A 17,312-nucleotide genomic window follows, 5' to 3' on the forward strand; every position below is an offset into this window, starting at 1 on the left:
ATACACGAGGGGTATTATAATAGTCTTGGAGGGGCTGGCCCAGTGGCTTAGTGGTTAAGTGCGTGCGCTCCGCTGCTGGCGGCCCGGGATCGGATCCTGGGCGCGCACCAATATACTGCTTCTCCGGCCATGCTGAGGCCGCGTCCCACGTACAGCAACTAGAAGGATGTGCAACTATGACATACAACTATCTACTGGGGCTTTGGGGGAATAAATAAATAAATAAATAAAATTAAACTCATTATAATAATCTTGGAAGGTAGACCATGCTATAGTAGAGAGATATATTGTAAACCCCAGGGCAACCATTAAAAAAAAACAACAAAGAAGTGCAGCTAATAAGCCAATAATTGAAATAAAATAGAATCATTAAAAAAAATCATGAATCCAGGGAAGACAGAAGAAAGGAAAAAAATGAAAGAAACAAACCCAGATAGAACAAATAGAAAGGTGACAGATTTAAACCCAGCCATATTGACAATCACATCAAATGTCCATGGCCTGAAAACTCCAAATAAAAAGCATTTTGTCAGAGAATGTCAGATCAGATAAAAAAGATTAGATAAAAGTGCTATCTACGTTAAATATAAAGACACAGATAGGTTAAAAATAGAAGATTAGAAAATGATAGACCAAAAGATAGCCAAAGTGGGTATTTTAATATCAGACAAGTTAGATTTCAGGACAAGGAATATTTCCAGGAATAAAAGTGATATTTTATAGTGATAAAAGGAGTCAGTGCTTCGAGAGAACAAGACATACTGAATGTGTGCACTTAATAACAGACCTTCAAAATAATGCGTAGCAAAAACTGATAGAACTAAAAGGAGAAATTGACAAATCCACAGTTATAGCTGGAGATTTCAACATTCCTCTTTCAATAATTAACAGAACAAGTAGACAGAAAATCAGTCAAGATATAGAAGACTTGAGCATTACTAGTTGGTGTTTATAGAACACCCCATCCAACTACTGTGGGACACACTTTCTCTGCAAGTGCACATGGAGCAGGCCCCAAGGTTGAGCCATAGAACAAATCTCAATAAATGAAAAAGGACTGAAACCACACAAAGTATTTTCTCTGACCAACAAAAAATTAAACTAGATATCAGTAATTGAAAGATATCTGGAAAAATCCCCCAATATTTGAAAACTAAAGAAACACGCTTATAAATAGCCCATGGGTCAAGGAAGAAATAAAATAGACAACATTTTGAACTGAGAGAAAGTTGAAATCTAATGTATCAGAATGTGTGGAATGCAGGTAAAACAGTGCTTAGAGAGAAGTTTATAGCATTAAATGATGATATTAGAACATAAAACCATTCTCAAATCAATGATTTAAGCTTTGAACTTCAGAAAAAATAAACAAAGGAAAAAAATAACAAAGAACAGAGATCAATGAAATAAAAAACAAACAAGAGGAAAAAATCTATGAAACCAAACTTTGGTTCTTTGAAAGGATCATTAAAATTGATAAACCTCTAGTTAGACTGATCAGAAAAAAAAGAGAGAAGAAAAACTACCAAAGTCAGACATGAGAAAGGAGAAATCACTACACATCCTACAAATCTTAAAATGATGGTAAAGGAGTATTATGGAAAACTTTATGCCAGGGAATTTTGCAACATAGATGAAATGGACAAATCCCTGGAAAGATACAAATCACTAAAACAATAAATCAAAATAGATAACCCTGTATCTATCAAAAAATTGAATTTGTGTATAAAAACCTTCCAATGAAGAAAACTCATGGCCCAGATGACTTCATTGGTGAAGTCTATCAAACATTTAAGGAAGAAATAATACTGGGCCGGCCCCGTGGCTTAGCGGTTAAGTGTGCACACTCCGCTGCTGGCAGCCCGGGTTCGGACCCCGGGCGCGCACCGACGCACCGCTTCTCCCGCCACGCTGAGGCCACGTCCCACATACAGCAACTAGAAGGATGTGCAGCTATGACATACAACTATCTACTGGGGCTTTGGGGGGAAAAATAAATAAATAAATAAAATTATTTAAAAAAAAAAAGGAAGAAATAATACTAATTCTACACAAAATCCTCCAGGAATTAGAAAATGAAGGAACATTTCTCAACTCATTTTATGAGGCCAGCATTATCCTGATACCAAAACCAGACAAAGGCTGTGGACCAATATCCCTCATGAGAAAAGTCCTTCATGAATTAGAAAATTTTAGCAAATCAAATCCAGCAATGTGTGAAAAGGATACTGCCTTATAGCCAAGTGAGATTTATACCAGGAATGCAAGGTTGGTTTAAAATTCAAAATCAATCACTATAATTCACTATATTAACAGACAAAAAAAGGAATAACCATATGCCTGTCCCAGTGGTGCGAAAAAAAAAAAAAAGAGCATTTGAAAAAATTTAATACTCATTCATGGTAAAAAAAACTCTCAGCAAACTAGAATAGAAGTTGACTTCCTTAATCTAATAAAGGACATCTATGAAATCACATCATCCTCAATGGTGAAAGACTGAAAGCTTTCCTTCTCAGACTGGCTTGTCTGCTCTCATCATTTTTATTCAACATTGTATGAGAAAAGTAAGGAAGAAAAAGAGATAAAAGATATACAGAATGGAGAAGAAGAAGTACAATTGTCTTTATTCACACAGGGCATCACAGTCCATGTGGAAAATCCTAAGAAATCTACAAAAAAAAAGCTACTAACACTAACAGGTGAGTTTAGTGAATTTACAGGATACAAGGGACATATAATAAAATTAATTTTATTTCTATATACTAGCACTGAACAATTAAAAACTGTAGGGGCCCGGCCCCATGGCGTAGTGATTAAGTTTGCGCACTCCACTTCAGCGGCCTGGGTTCTCAGGTTCAGATCCCAGGCACAGACCTACACACAGCTCATAAAGCCATGCTGTGGCAGCATCCCACATAGAAAATAGAGGAAGACTGGCACAGATGTTAGCTCAGGGTGAATCTTCCTCAAGCAAAAAAAAGAGGAAGATTGGCAACAGATGTTAACTCAGAGGGAATCTTCCTCATGAAAAAAATAAAATAAAATAAATAAAAACTGTAATAAAACACCATTTACAATAGCATTCAAAATATGAAATTCTTAGGGATAAATATAACCAAAAAATATGCCAAAAGAAATTACAGAAGACCTACATAAAGAGGGAGCTATGCTGTGTTAATGGACCAGAAGACCTAATGTTATTAAAGTGTCAGTTCTACCAAAATGGACATATAGATTCAATGCGATCGCAACCAAAATCCTGGCAAGGTTTTTTGTAGAAATTTACAAGCGTATTCTAAAATTTACATGGAAATCTCAGGACCTAGAGTAGCCAGAATAGTTTTGAAGAGACAAACAAAAGACTAGCTGGATTTAAGACTTTCCCTCTTGCTGCAGTAACTAGACACCGTGAAAGGTCAGTGGAAGGGAGTAGGTTCCAGAAACACACCTGCACGTTTATAGTCAGTTGGTTTCCAACAGAAGCGCCAACGGAATTCAATGGGGAAGCGATAGTACTTTCAACCAGTGGTGCCAGGACCGTTGGACACCCATGTGCAAAAACAATGAACCTTCACCCTACTTCATCCTGTATTACAAAATTAACTCAAAATGGATCACAGACCTACATGTGACAGCTAAAACTATAAGATTTATAGAAGAAAAAATGTGGTATATACATATAATGGAATATTACTTAGCCTTAAAAACAAATAAAATTCTCACACCTGCTACACGGATGAGCTGAGTGAAATAAGCCAGTCACAAAAGGACAAATACTGTGTGATTCCACTTACATGGGTCCCTAATGTAGTCAAACTCATAGAGACAGAAAGTAGAAGGCTGGGGGAGGGAGGTGGGGAGTTAGTGTTTCATGGGGTCAGAGTTTCAGTTTGGGAAGACGAAAAATTCTGGAGATGGACGGTGGTAATGCTTGTGAAACAAAGTGAATGTGCTTAATGCTACTGAACTGTGCGCTTAAAAATAGCTCAAATGGTGAACTTTATGTATATTTTACCACAATTTAAAACAAACAAAAACAAGGACCAAAATTAGTCAGTCAGCCTAGGGTTTTGCATTGTTGGTCTCAGGCTGCAGCTGTACTGGAGAGGGGCTGGGCGGCCTGGAAGGAGCCCCATGCAGGGTTTACACGGTTTGGGAGGGAGCCAGAGTGCAAATGAGGTCGGGCACAGTTGTGCCCGGAAATGCAGAGTGTCAGCATTCAGGTGCCGAGAGGCCTGGAGGCCCTTCTGCTCCACGTGGCAGGGGCCCCGCAACCTTGAGCTGTTCCAACAGCCTGCGGGGAGTCTGAAATTGCTTTGCAGTCTTTTCTGGGTGTGACCTCTGGATGTCTTCAGTTCGTTCAGCTATGGGCCATCTGTTGGGCCTCTTTATCAGACAATGGGAAGTAACAGCGCTCGAAAAGGCCCCACATAGGCTGTGTCCCTGGTGTTTGCTTAAGTTAGTAGAAGACTCAGTTCATCGGGAATAAAGTGCATTCGTAGTTGTCAGTTTCCCCGACGTGGGTCCTTCTAATGCCCGTACTCCAGTCACTGTCGTTCTAGTCCTGCCTGCGTCATCTGTGTTTGTGTCTTCCACCTCCAGGCCTTCCGGTTGGAAACCTCTAAGGACACTTGCTCCCCCGCTCTGCTGACCCTGTGCCTTGGTAAGTTAGGAGAAGGAGGCGCCCGATGCTTGAGTGGCGTGTGTGTGTGTGTGTGTGTGTGTGTGTGTGTATGTGTGTGTGTATTTCTGTGCCCTGGAGCAGGTCCCACCTCAGTGATCTGCCGCTGGCTCTTGCTGGCAGATGCAGAAGTCCATCTGCCTTGATCCAGCTTCAATGAAGTTGAAGGGACCGTGTGGAGCACAGTCAGGCCTTAATGCATTGTTGATTAATTTTCTTAAAGGGCTTGTATACTTTAAAGTTTTCTTACAGCCAAAGGATATTTATTATAATCAGTTCCCGTTTGTCCAAAATCCAATGCGGTTTCCTCTTCTGTTCTGTCCTGGAGGGATGAGCAGAGGGTCCAGGCGACAGAGCTGCTGGGTCCGAGGGCGTCTGCGGGGGCTCACGGGGTGTCACCGTGGCAGAGCTGGACCTGGTCTTTGTTGGCAGACCCAGAGGTCCATGTGTCTCCTTGAGACAGACATAGCTGTCCGGTTCAGATGCCCAGGGGTGGCCCAGTGACCTTGTGGTCAGTGTGTACGTTTGCTGGGAGCGGGAGATCCCTGGTGCCATGGGGCAGTCTGCTCCTGTAGGGAGCCACCTGAGGCCCAGTGATAACCAGGAGCTTTGGCAGAGAGCACAAATGGGGGGTCCTAGTTCGTCCCAGCCTGAGGACAGAGCATGGTCCACAGAGTGGCCTCTGGTGACCCAGGGCCTCTCCCCTGCCCTCCCTTGTCCCAACCGTACATGGTCCAGGACCCTCCTTTCAGGTCCATGCCGACCACCTCCCTTCTGCGCCCACACTCATTCTTGGGATCTGCTACTGTTAGGGGGTGGAGCGACAGGTTCCTTTTATATTACTTAAGCCTTGAGCAGATGCCTCTTCCTGACACTTCGTCTTTGGACTCGGGAGACATCTGTCTTTTAAAGTGCTTCCTGGTGTACTTCATTATATTTCAAGTTCTGTTGATACACCTGAAATTTATACAATGTTATAAACCAGTTATCTCAAAACAATAAAAATAAAAAGGTGCTTTCTGCAGAGAGCTAGTCCCAGCGTTACATTTGGAAGTTTTCAAGTTTAACTCACAGTCCCTAGTCCTCGGTAGGCAGGCAACTTAACCTCCTGTGTAATGATTACAGCAAATAGGGTGCTGAGAGCTACTAGTTGTGAAACAAACTTTTGGGATATGAGTAGGATTGATGCAACCTGATGCTAATCTTATACTTTTTATATTTATAGTCATGACTTGTTTAAAATAATGTTGCTTAAATATGTGAATCGAGCACAGCAGTACCTCCTTAGTTTTCAAATTAAAATTGCTGTGTTTAATGTCTCTTTAGAATTAAGTCTTTTATTATGAGTGCTTGTTTGATAACTTGGTAACATAAATATGATACACACGGCAGCTCTCAGCTAACTAGCACTCTGAGCATCTCTTCTCCAACATTCTGAATCAACAAGTTTCTTTGCCTTTTTTGCTGTAATTGAGTTAATAATACACAGCTTATGGTTTCAACTGTTAAATTGTTGCAGGCTCCTGTTCTGTGCAAAAGAAAATCACACGACATTGTATCCTCAAGTTGAATCTCGATAGATTCCTTTCCTTTTGATTATCATCTGGCAGTTGATAGTCCAAAGGATCCTCCCCCGGGTGCTGGAGCCCCCCGGGGTGCAGGCTGCAATGGCCGCCCAGGGCTGGGGGTGGCACCAGGGGCTTTGATCTGGGAGCCCTGTGCACTGTGCACAGCAGGCACGATGGTTTGTTTCCAGGGGAGGGGAGCTGAGGGTCACTAGTGGTCAGCCAGACCTCTCCCAGAAAGATGCAGTTGGGGGAGGTTAGAGATGGAAACCATCTCCCTCATTTCTGGGGATGGGAACCTCACAGTTCTGTAACAATTGAGGGCTGGGAAAAAGAGTGGGAGGAGGAATGGCAAGTTGGAAACATTGTGCTTTTTAGGACTGGTGATAGCTGTGGGAAATTCCCAGATTAGATTTATAACAGAGCATCTCGTAAGATTAACTCAACATTGACAAAACGAAATGACTTCAGTTGTACATATACAACTTCCACTTTTTTTAAAGTTCTAGTATAATTGACATACAATATTCTATTAGTTTCTGGTGCACATCATGATTTGATATTTTTATACGTCACAGAATGATCACCATGATAAGTCTAGTTACGATCTGTCACCATACAAAGTTATTCCCATATTATTGACTGCATTCTATGTTGTACATTACATCCCCGTGACTTATTTATTTTATGACTGGAAGTTTGCACCTCTTAATCCCCTTCACCTATTTCACCCATCCCCCCACCCCCCTCCCCTCTGGTGACCATTGGTCTGTTCTCTGTATCTGAGTCTGTTTCTGTTTTATTTGTTCATTTATTTTGTTTTTTAGATTTCTCATGTAAGTGCAATCATATAGTATTTGTCTTTCTCTGTCTGACTTATTTAACTTAGCATAATACCCTCTACGTCCATGTGGGTTGTCACAAATGGCCAGATTTCATTCTTTCTTATGACTGAGTAATATTCCACTGTATACATATACCACATCTTCGTTATCCATTCATCCATTGATGGACACTTAGGTTGTTTCCACATCTTGACTATTGTGAATAATGTTGCAATAAACATTGAGGTACATATATCTTTTTGAATTAATGTTTTTGTTTTCTTTGTATAAATACCCAGAAGTGGAATTGCTGGATCATATGGTAGTTCTATTTTTAATTTTTTGAGGCCCCTGCATACTGTTTTCCATAGTGGCCGCACCAATTTACATTCCCACTAATAGTGCACGGGGTTCCCTGTTCTCCACATCCTCACCAACACTTGTTATTTCTTGTCTTTTTGGTAATAGCCATTCTAACAGGTGTGAGGTGACATCTCATTGTGGTTTTAATTTGTGTTTCCCTGATGACTAGTGATGTTGAGCATCTTTTCATGTGCCTGTTGGCCATCTGTATGTCTTCTTTGGAAAAGTGTCTATTCAAGTCCTCCGCCCATTTTTTAATTGGATTGTTTGTTTTTTTGCTATTGAGTTGTATGAGTTCTTTATATATTTTGGATATTAACCCCTTATCGGATATATGTTTGCAAATATTTTCTCCCATTCAGTAGGTTGCCTTTTTGTTTTGTTGCTGGTTTCCTTTGCTGTGCAGACGCTTTTTAGTTTGACGTAGTCCCACCTGTTTATTTTTGCTTTTGTTGCCCTTGCCTGAGGAGACAGATCCAAAAAAATATTGCTAAGTCTGATGTCAAAGAGTTTACTGCCTGTGTTTCCTTCTGGGAGTTTTATGGTTTCAGGTCTTACATTTAAGTCCTTAATCCATTTTGAGTTTATTTTTGTGCGGGGTGTAAGGAAGTGGTCCAGTGACATTCTTTTGCATGTGGCTGTCCAGTTTTCCCAACACCATTTGTTGAAGAGACTGTCTTTTTCCCATTGTGTATTCTTGCCTCCTTTGTCGTGGATTAATTGACCACAATTTACCGCTTGTAGGAGTGAGGGAAGGTATAGCAAAACAGCGCCCCCCCCCCCCGCTAGTAACCATCAATTTTGAAATTTGAAGCAAATAATTCATTTATGACTTGAACCAGCACCTCTCAAAAGATAATGTCTAAATGTCTAATAAACATCTGAAAAGGTGCACAATGTAATTAGTCATCAGAGAAAGGAAAAATAAAAACCACAAATGTGGCATCTATCCAACACCAGAATGGCTCAAATGACAAAGACAGTGCCCAAGTTGCTGAGGGGGTAGAGCAGTGGGCACTCAGGCATCATGGGGCTGTGACTTGGTCCAGTCACCATGGAAAACTCTCTTTATTATTATTGTGCGTGTTGGCTCCAGGCTGAGCACTTTAAAAATCCCTCATTCAATTCTCTTCCCGTCCATGTGGAGCAAATATTATTTGCAGACACAGGCTCAGGATAAGTGACTTGCCTGTGCTCACCCGCATGGGGCCCCTCTGGGGTTCAGGGCCCCCTGCCATGCCCTGAGGGCGGGGTATGTCCATCGTGTCCCTGCCAGATCCTGGTACCCTGGTAGACACCTGTGCTGGTCGTCTCGTCCAGCACCAGCCCTACAGAAGTGAGAGGCTGATAGGAAAAGCCCAGTGAGCGGCAGGCCCTCAGCTAACTGGAGCTCATTCTTGGGGGTTCACGAGGGCTCTGGGCTCTGAATGTACCTGACAAATCCGCTCCGTGTGGCCCTGGGGGCAGAATGTTTGTTACTTTGCTTTGTGACTCCTTCACTGATGACCCGTAGAACAGATCAGCTCTTTATTGCTCTAAAATTGCTCTCTTATTGCAATTTTAGCTCAAACTAGTTTTCCACTACTTTTTCTTACAAATTTTAAGATGACTTTCAGCCTTTCCTTAGTCTGTCTTAGGTACTGGCATTGGAAATGTGCCTTTCCAACATGCTTCTTTCCCGGGCTCCTCTCTCCTCCCTCTGCCCGTCGTTCTTCCAGAGCCCCGCTTCCCAGCGCTTCCAGGCTGGCTGGGGACGTTGCTCTTTGCAGCAGGAGGGAGTGATGGGGGCCGGGAGCAAGGGACCCCTCTTGGCCCCTGAGAGGTTGGTCGGCTGTCCTGCAGAGTCTACCTGAAAATAACCCCGTGTGGGGCCGGGTCTCCTACGGGGAGTGTGAGCGTCAAGAGCGAGTCCCGGGTGCCTGCCCATTTCTGCTCCCAGGGTGGCCGGGTTGGGAGCTTTGGGAGACCCAGAACACTCTCTGAGGAAGATGAGGCTGGTCTGTGATGTTTTGGTCTTTCATGGTTGAAACAGGCAGCCTCCCCTATTGCTGGGATCCTACTGTTTCATGAGTTCTAGAACGAGGGGACCCCCAAGGACTTAAGGTATAGAGGGTTTGTGCCCCCAGCCTCTTTCTGTGGAACGGTTGTTTCATCACGACCGAGACGGAGGCTGGGCTGGTCTTGCACCCCTGCTGCAGGGTGTGATGTGTGCCCCAAAGGAGAGCCGAGGCCGCCACAGACCACTCATACTTGCCGTGGCCCACGTGTCCTCGAACCTCCGTCCCAGGCCCTAACGCCGGAGGCACCTTAACAGCAGGGAGGAGGGTGGGCCGAGGGAAGGGTTGCTCCCTGATAGAGCAGGCGGGTGGAGGGCCGGGTGCAGCTGGCTCCACCGTGGATCCCCACACTGTGGCTGTGTGATGGGAATTCTCTTTGCCCTCTGAAGGTAACATGAGGGGCCCAGCAAAGGGCTCAGGCTTTGACTGGCCAAGTTGTGTCTAGAGAAGGCATATATCCTGCAAGGTAAGCTTTCTTCCTTAAAAAACAAAGCTTATCAGTGTTCAAGATAGTTGATTAGACTGTTGTAACCACTGTAGATATAAAGGTTGGAGCTTAATAAGCAAGCAAGGTAACTTTTTTCTTAATATTTAAATTTTAATTATAAAAGTGATACATGCTTCTAAAAATTAAACACTGAGCTAAATCTAATAAATAATCAAAATTTCATTTTTTACTCCATCCTAAATCCCACTCTTTTTCCAAACAAAATGGTTTATCCTTCCAGAACTTGTAAAAATACACATAAGAACGTACATACAGGGCCGGCCCCATGGCGTAGTGGTTAAGTGCGCATGCTCCGCTGCTGGCAGCCCGGGTTTGGATCCTGGGCATGCACCGCTTGTCAGGCCACGCTGTGGTGGCGTCCCATATAAAGTGGAGGAAGATGGGCACAGATGTTAGCCCAGGGCCAGTCTTCCTCAGCAAAAAAAAGAGGAGGATTGGCATGGATGTTAGCTCAGGGCTGATCTTCCTCACAAAAAAAAAAAAAAAGAACATACATACATATGCAGAGTTTCTAAAAATTTATTTATATGTTATAACATACATCTGTGCAACTTGATTTTAACTTGTTTTGGAAGTCTTTTAGTCCATAGAGATCTGTCTCATTTAACAAGACTCCTTTATGTGCATATTCTAAAGAGCACATGTGGACATACATATGTGCACACACACATACACACGCGTGTTATAAGAAACGTCTGTGGAGTAGTTTCAGAGTGTGGTCACCCTGCCTTCAGTTTATGAGAACCAGAGTATGCTTTTAAGACTTGGGAGCATGTATGGCTCAGAAAGCATTGTGGAACTGGCAGCTCATGTTTTGAGTTCTTGTTTTGAGGGGCCAACGAGGGTCAGGCGAATGCAGTGGTGACAGTGTCTGTGAAGGGGGTGGATGCTGGCCCTCGCGGCTGTGCGATGTCTGGGTAACCACCGCCTGGCTCAGATGCCTGACCCGCTGGAAGGTGGACTTTGCTTCCTGCTGGTGTGGAGCCGGCTCTCCATTTCTGTCTCGTGCTGTTCCTAAGTTGGCAGGGATGATGGGGAGGCTCTACATGGACGGTCGCCTGGGCCAGATTCCTTTTCTACTGAGGGGCGTCGGTTTTCTGGAACTTTCCGTACTGTGTTCCTCTCGTTGGAACACATGTAAAACGTGTGCAGGCACGTTTACATGCATTTATTGACTGAGTCAGCAGCATTCGTGAGCAAAGCTGCTGTCCTTTGAGCATCTAAAGTGCAGCTGCAGCAGAGACAGAAATGGGGCTGTGGCCTCTGTTGGACTCTGCCTGGCCACGAGGCCACCGTGTCAGGGCGCTATGTCTTTTCTCACAGACACCATCTGCCTGGCGACTCCTTATCTCCTAGTGAATGGAACTAAACACTGAAGTGTGGCTCTTGAGTGCACCAGACGTCTGCCGCGTTGGCGTGGCTTTATGCGGAGGGTCTGGTTGGAGCAGAGGGACTAATGGGGATGAGCCTCTGGCAGAAGCAGCTTCTGTAGCCCGTGAGTTATCTTAGCTGCCCCCTCGGACTGGGCTCTTGGCATTCCCTGAAGTTTTCTCCCATTGCTTCCGTGTGGATTGAAATCGGGAGGCATGTCCATAGAAACACCAGGACCGAGCCGGGAGGGGCGGTCAAGCTCACGTGGTCCAGCTCCGGAGGCTGAAGAGGAGGCGCAAGTCCCAGCAGGCCTGGCCCGCAAGTGAATGTCACGCATAGGTGGCCCCGTCTCATTTCTGGCGCCGCTTTGCTTTCTTCCTTGTCCCTCCAAAGTGACTGTGAACCTCTGTCAAGGAAGTGTGCTGGCTGCGGGCAGACCTGGAGAGGAAGGAAGGTGATGCTGTGGGTGTAATGTTGTTGATATTCCACCAACAACTTCGCTGACTCTCGGTGTTTCCAATAACTTGCCTCAAGAACTTCTCGGGTTTTCTGTGTAGACAATCATATCATCTACGAATGGGGAAAGCTTGTTTTCTTCTTTCCAATCCTTATTTCTCGTATTTTTTTTGCTTATCTTATCACAGTGGCTGCACTAAGTTCTCTGAGGACTTGAAGCCTCCGTGGTGGATGTCCTTAAACAGCTACGAGTGGTGTTGAACCTCATCATCTGCTTTTCCTGAATCTAATGAAATAATCATGTTTTTCTTCTTTTATCTGTTATTGTCAATCATTAGACTAACTGACTTTCTATGGTAAACCATTCCTGGGTCCTGGTATGAACCAAATTTGGTCATGGGGTTTTTTTGTTTTTGTAACTACATGGCTGGAATCAGTGTGCTGATATGTATTGTGAGTATTCCATCTGTATTCATGAGTGTGATTGGCCTGTTCAGTGATGGGCATTTTGTATTGTTCCTGATGTTGGCTGGATCCCTCTAGCATTTCTCCATTGAGTAAATGCTGACTTTGGGGCTGAGACATTATCACCCGACAGGGAACTGTATAGTGAATGTGTCACCTTAGTGGGAAGCATAGAATGAGTATAGATAATATTTGAAATTGCTCCTACTTTATTGAGTGTTTTTATCAGGAAATGAGGTTGGATTTTGTTAAATTATCTGCCCAGCATTCTTATTAATGAAATACAATGAATTTTATTAATAGATTTCCTACTATCAAACCATCCTTGCCTTCCTGGAACAAACCCCACTTGGTCATGATATATTGTCTTTTTAATGTGCTGTTAGATTCTATTTGCTAATTTGCCCCTGGCAGCTTCCTGGACTGGCCAAAGGCCCACTGGCTGGCAGTGGTGCTGTGACCACTCTCGTTCCTCGTGTGTGTGTGTGTAAGCAGTTTCCTAGATGGTGTGGGCCTCAGAGCTGAGAGGAGAGAGAGCTGCCGGTCTGGTCCCAGCTCAGGTGATGCTAAGAACTTGAAGAGACTTTGGACTTGATCAATAATGAACAACTTCTGGATGGTTCAGTTATTCGGTGCCTCTGACGAGTCGTTTTTGTTGGTAACGAACGAGGGGCTGACTGCTGTCCTCCATTCATCTGTAGTGAGCTCCCCGCTGCTGCGGCTGGGCTGGTTTTCCAGGATCGCACTCACCACTTCTCACCGAGATGCTGACCTCTGGAGTCTCGGGGTGGGCGGGTTGGTGTTGGGGGGCTTGGGCGTGCCCGCCCCGGTCCATGTGGGGCGAGTGTGGTGGAGAACATTCTCTGAGGGCAGGGAGATTGCCGGAGATGGGCAGCAGGCACAAGTGTCGGGATATCTTTTCACTGATTTCTCTTATATCGGTGCTGTTTTTGTGCAGGTTTAACAAATACTTGATTGATTGTTGTGAGAAGGTAGGCTTCTTTATTTGGGGTAAATTATATCTAATGAAAAAGATTTCCCTTTTTGGAAGTTAAAACCCTTAATCCCATGGTCCAGGTGTGCGAGAGGAAAGCGAGGTCAGGAGGGAGGTTTTGGTTGTTGGTCCTGGGAGGCCGCGTGGGGAGGTGAGACGTTCCGTGGGGAGCTGGGGTGCTTTTCCTGTGGCACTTAATGTCATACATGCTAGAAAAATACCATAACCAGCAATGTGTGTTGTCTCTTTCAGAAGTCAAGCTGCCTGTAGAGAAGCCATTGAACACTTTGAAAACCCAAATAGCTTTGAAGTGAAGGCAGACTTTGGTCTGGGATTTCTATGGCTGCTGGAAGTCCCCGTTCACCTGTGGGTTTGGAGCTTTGGTGTCCAACGTGGTTTGTCGGGGAGGAGAGGGCCTGGGTTGTCATTACGTGGACTCGCCAAGGCCCCTACGGGAAGGGCCCCCACAGGAGGTCAGGCAACCTGGCAGAGGGGAGCATGCACCACCAACCTTCACTGCTGTCAGGTGGCATAGATGTTATTTAATTATCTACTGACTTTAGTCAAGGGCCAACCACGTGCCAGGCACCCCCCTCAGTGTTAGGGGCAGAGATGAATGACTTGTGGACCTCAGTGCCCGTGGAGGGCAGGGGCTCGTGGGGGAGGTGACACAGATAAACATTAACCGTGTGTGAAGTCCCACTCCCGGTCCGTCTGTTCTTCCCAGATTTATAGCGCCCTTCTCAGCCCTGAGGGCCACATCCCAGTGGGCAGCTGGGGAGGCGAGACAGCAGTAATAAACAAAGAAACAGACACACGTGAAACGCCAGGTAACCGGTGCTGAGAAGGAATCTACCTGGGGGTCTGGATGGCGCGGGTGGAGGAGGGGCCACCCCTCCCAGGAGGTGGCAGGGAGCAAACGCCCCCCAGCAGGAGGGAGCTTGGCAAGGGAGGGAGGGAGGAAGGAAGGATGCTGTGAGGCTGGTGGGAAGCCGGGAGAGTGCAGACCGCAGGCCTGAGCAGGCCAGGGCTCTGGGCGGGCTTTGTGGACACCACGGGATGGCTCTTGTTCTTGGTTCAGTGGGAGCCACCGGGTAGACGCAGGGCACTGGCATGATCTTCACCGGACAGAGGGAGCCCTGGCTTCGCCGTGGGTTGCAGGGGACAAGAGAGGAAGTCAGGAGAGGGCAATGGGGCTGGGTGACAGCAGCAGGTGGAGTACAGCCAGGCATGCCTGGGGGTTGAGTGTGTGTGCGTGTGTGCCTGTGTGTGGTGTACGTGTGACTGTGGGGTGCATGTGGGGTGCATGTGGTGTGCAGTGCACATGCGTATGTACGAGAGGAGCCTGCACGGGGCCCGGCAGCGGGCTCGTGGTGGTGCCCCTGGCTGTGGGGAAGGTGGGGGGCTGTCTGCGGTGAGGAGCCCTCTGGCCGCAGCGAGTGTGCCTCGGTCAGACCTCCTGGCGCAGCGTGGAGCTGGGACCAGGGCAGGACACAAACTCAGAGTGCAGCGGACGGGACGTGACCTCTGGGGAGGGTTCTGTGTTGGTTCCGTGTTGTTTTCCAGCTGGGAGGCACTGACACACATTGGTGCTGAGGAGATGGCCCTGTGAAGGAGAGCATCATGTGCAGCTCCTGAGAGGACGAGAGAGGCTAGAAGAGGGTGGGCGGGCAGGCAGACGCGCACGTCTTGGTGGGGGAGATGACAGGGGCTGCAGAGGAAGAAGGGGGAGCAGGCGAAGGTACAGTTCCAGGCGGGAGCCCAGCGGGTGGAGCTGGTGGAGATGTGCGGCACGATTTCCAGGAAGGACAGTCAGCGCGGTGCTGGTTTCCCCAATTCGAGGGCCCACACAGCACCACCGCAGTGCAGGGGGCTGAGCAAGCGCAGCAAAGGGAGTGAAGGGCTTTTTTGTGTTTGACTTTTTTTAAATAAAAAATATATGTAGGTGCTATGCTAGGGAAGTTGTAAAGTGTCCTCAAGGGGCTCCCATCCGAGGACAGAGCCCTCTGTGCAGTGAAGGCTGCCGTGGAATCAGGCGAGAGGGTGGGCACAGCTTGGGTGACCAGCGGGCAGGGCGCTGGGGGCGGAGTGCAGCCCTCGGGTCCATGTGTGGAGAGCCTGTCCCTTGTCGGCCTGACTCGCGTCCCGGGGTAGTCTGCGCATGGCTGGCCGGGCCCTGGTTGGTGAGCATGCGTCTGTCCCTTTCCCTCTGACACTTGCAGAAGAGTGTGATTCCCAGAAAACCAGCTGCCAGTGCTTATGCTGGCGTGAGGAGCAGAGACCTTGGAGAGCACAGTGCATTTGAGAAGGTGGGAGTGGGTCCAGCAGCGCCGGGGGCCGTGCTGGGGGCCAAGCCGGGGGCAGCCTCCGTGGCTCCTGCGGACCTGCACACACCAGCACGGTGGCCAGGGTAGACCTCCTGCTTGTGCTACGAGTGTTACCAATTTCATCTCACTCTGGTGGGACTCCAACCCACACTCAGAGGAGCTCCTCGGAGGCCTTGTACCCACAATCCATCCCTTGCCAAAGAATGGAGAAGTGGGAATAGAGTTCACAAATAGACTTCTCAGCCCCTGGGGTGATTAGGCAGCTGTTATAAGGGGTCTAGGTAATGAAAGGGAGAATATTCATAGTTATTTGGGGAAATGGGCAGGCTTTTCTGGGGAGTAAGGGTGCCACCTCTTTTCTTTCCTTATGTGGTTATATCCTGCCGTTGCCATGGCAGCTGTAAACTGTCCTGGCGTCGGTGGGTGTGTTCTACAATATGGTAGGGTCAGCAGATTGAGGATGCAGGGCCCGAATGGCAGGAGGAGGAAAACAGCTACAAGCAGGCGGGACCAGGTCAGCCAGGGAGGATCTTCTGGACTCCCTCCCAGACTTATTCTGCCCATTTGTGTTGGGTTAAGTCCTCCAAGTTGTTAGCTGCTGACTTTACTCCTTCTAAGCTCAGATGAGTGTCCAGAGTGGTTACTGTAGAAGTGGCAGGAGGTGTTTGTCAGGGCAAGATTCCCCTTGTTCGGTGCACTTGTGATCACATAGGCTGGGACAAAGCAGATTCTTAGCCCTGGAATAGGCGTGGGAGACAGCAGGTTAGGCTCACAGCAATAAAGAAAATGACTCCCAAGGCTGACAGCAGTAATATTCCCAGTAAAAAAGAGAGACATAAGAAGGAATGGGCACGCCCGGAAGGCGATGAGGTTTTCCAAGACTGGTTTGTGGTTGTACTGTGCAGAGTTGATGGGGTATTCTTCGAAGTCCCCAGCTGTCTGTACCTGGGAACGGTGGATCCAGGGTGTGATCCCCTGTAACCTAATCATTGGGTAACACAAGGACAAGACGTCGGGATTGAGACAGGATGCAGCAGAAGCCAGGGACCTGCAGGTGTGTCTCCGTGTTCATGAACTGGGGGTTCATGGGCAGCTGAGGATATGGTTTGCTTTGATTCAGGGATCTACCATGTAATACACATTTGCCCCAGAGTTCCACACCTGTTCGGGCAGGTTCAGCCCACATACAAGTGAGGAAACAAATCAGGGCAGGTCACTGTCTCTCCTGTTAACAGTAATACAGCCCCGGGGTTGGGGGGTAACACAGAGCCGCAGGGACCCAGTCTCCCTCTGATATCCTTTTCAGCCTGCAGCTTCTGTTCTGATTATGGCTTGCTGGTCTCAAGAAGGCTGCTCCTCTCTCACCATTTCATCTGCATTCCAGGCAGGAAGGAGGAGAAGGGCATATTGGGGCCATTTGTTTTGAAAAGCTCTCCCCAAGCTCTACCCAGCAGCTGTCACCTCCATCTCCTTGGCTAGATGTGGCCCTCCCTGCAGGGGGGCTAGGATCTCACCTTCTAGGCCAGGCCCAGGGCCTGCCTGGCAGAGTGTCCATCTTGTTGGTACGGAAGCAAGGGAGAGTGAATTTCAGATCGGCAGCCAGCTCCTTCCTGCCACTTGGCAGAGTAGTCGGTATTCCAGAAACTGTATCCTTGACCTTTGACCTGAATTTGATAGAGAGAAAGCTTTCCCATTTCTTTG

The 17,312-nt window shown here is 46.9% G+C and overlaps 1 protein-coding gene across 2 annotated transcripts in view; it reads left to right on the forward strand.

Moving 5' to 3' along the window:
* The window catches only part of AGPAT3 (1-acylglycerol-3-phosphate O-acyltransferase 3), a 99,303-nt gene that overhangs the window by 23,864 nt on the left and 58,127 nt on the right, over positions 1-17,312 (forward strand). The window contains exon 2 of one of the 2 annotated variants that reach the window (XM_058523206.1): positions 4,603-4,663. The exons of the other annotated variant lie outside the window; for it this stretch is intronic. The gene's annotated coding sequence lies outside the window, so the exon portion shown is untranslated. The remainder of the gene's footprint in view (positions 1-4,602; positions 4,664-17,312) is intronic. 2 annotated transcript variants of the gene reach the window in all.

Source organism: Diceros bicornis, chromosome 27, assembly GCF_020826845.1.
Source record: "Diceros bicornis minor isolate mBicDic1 chromosome 27, mDicBic1.mat.cur, whole genome shotgun sequence".
NCBI lineage: Eukaryota > Metazoa > Chordata > Mammalia > Perissodactyla > Rhinocerotidae > Diceros > Diceros bicornis.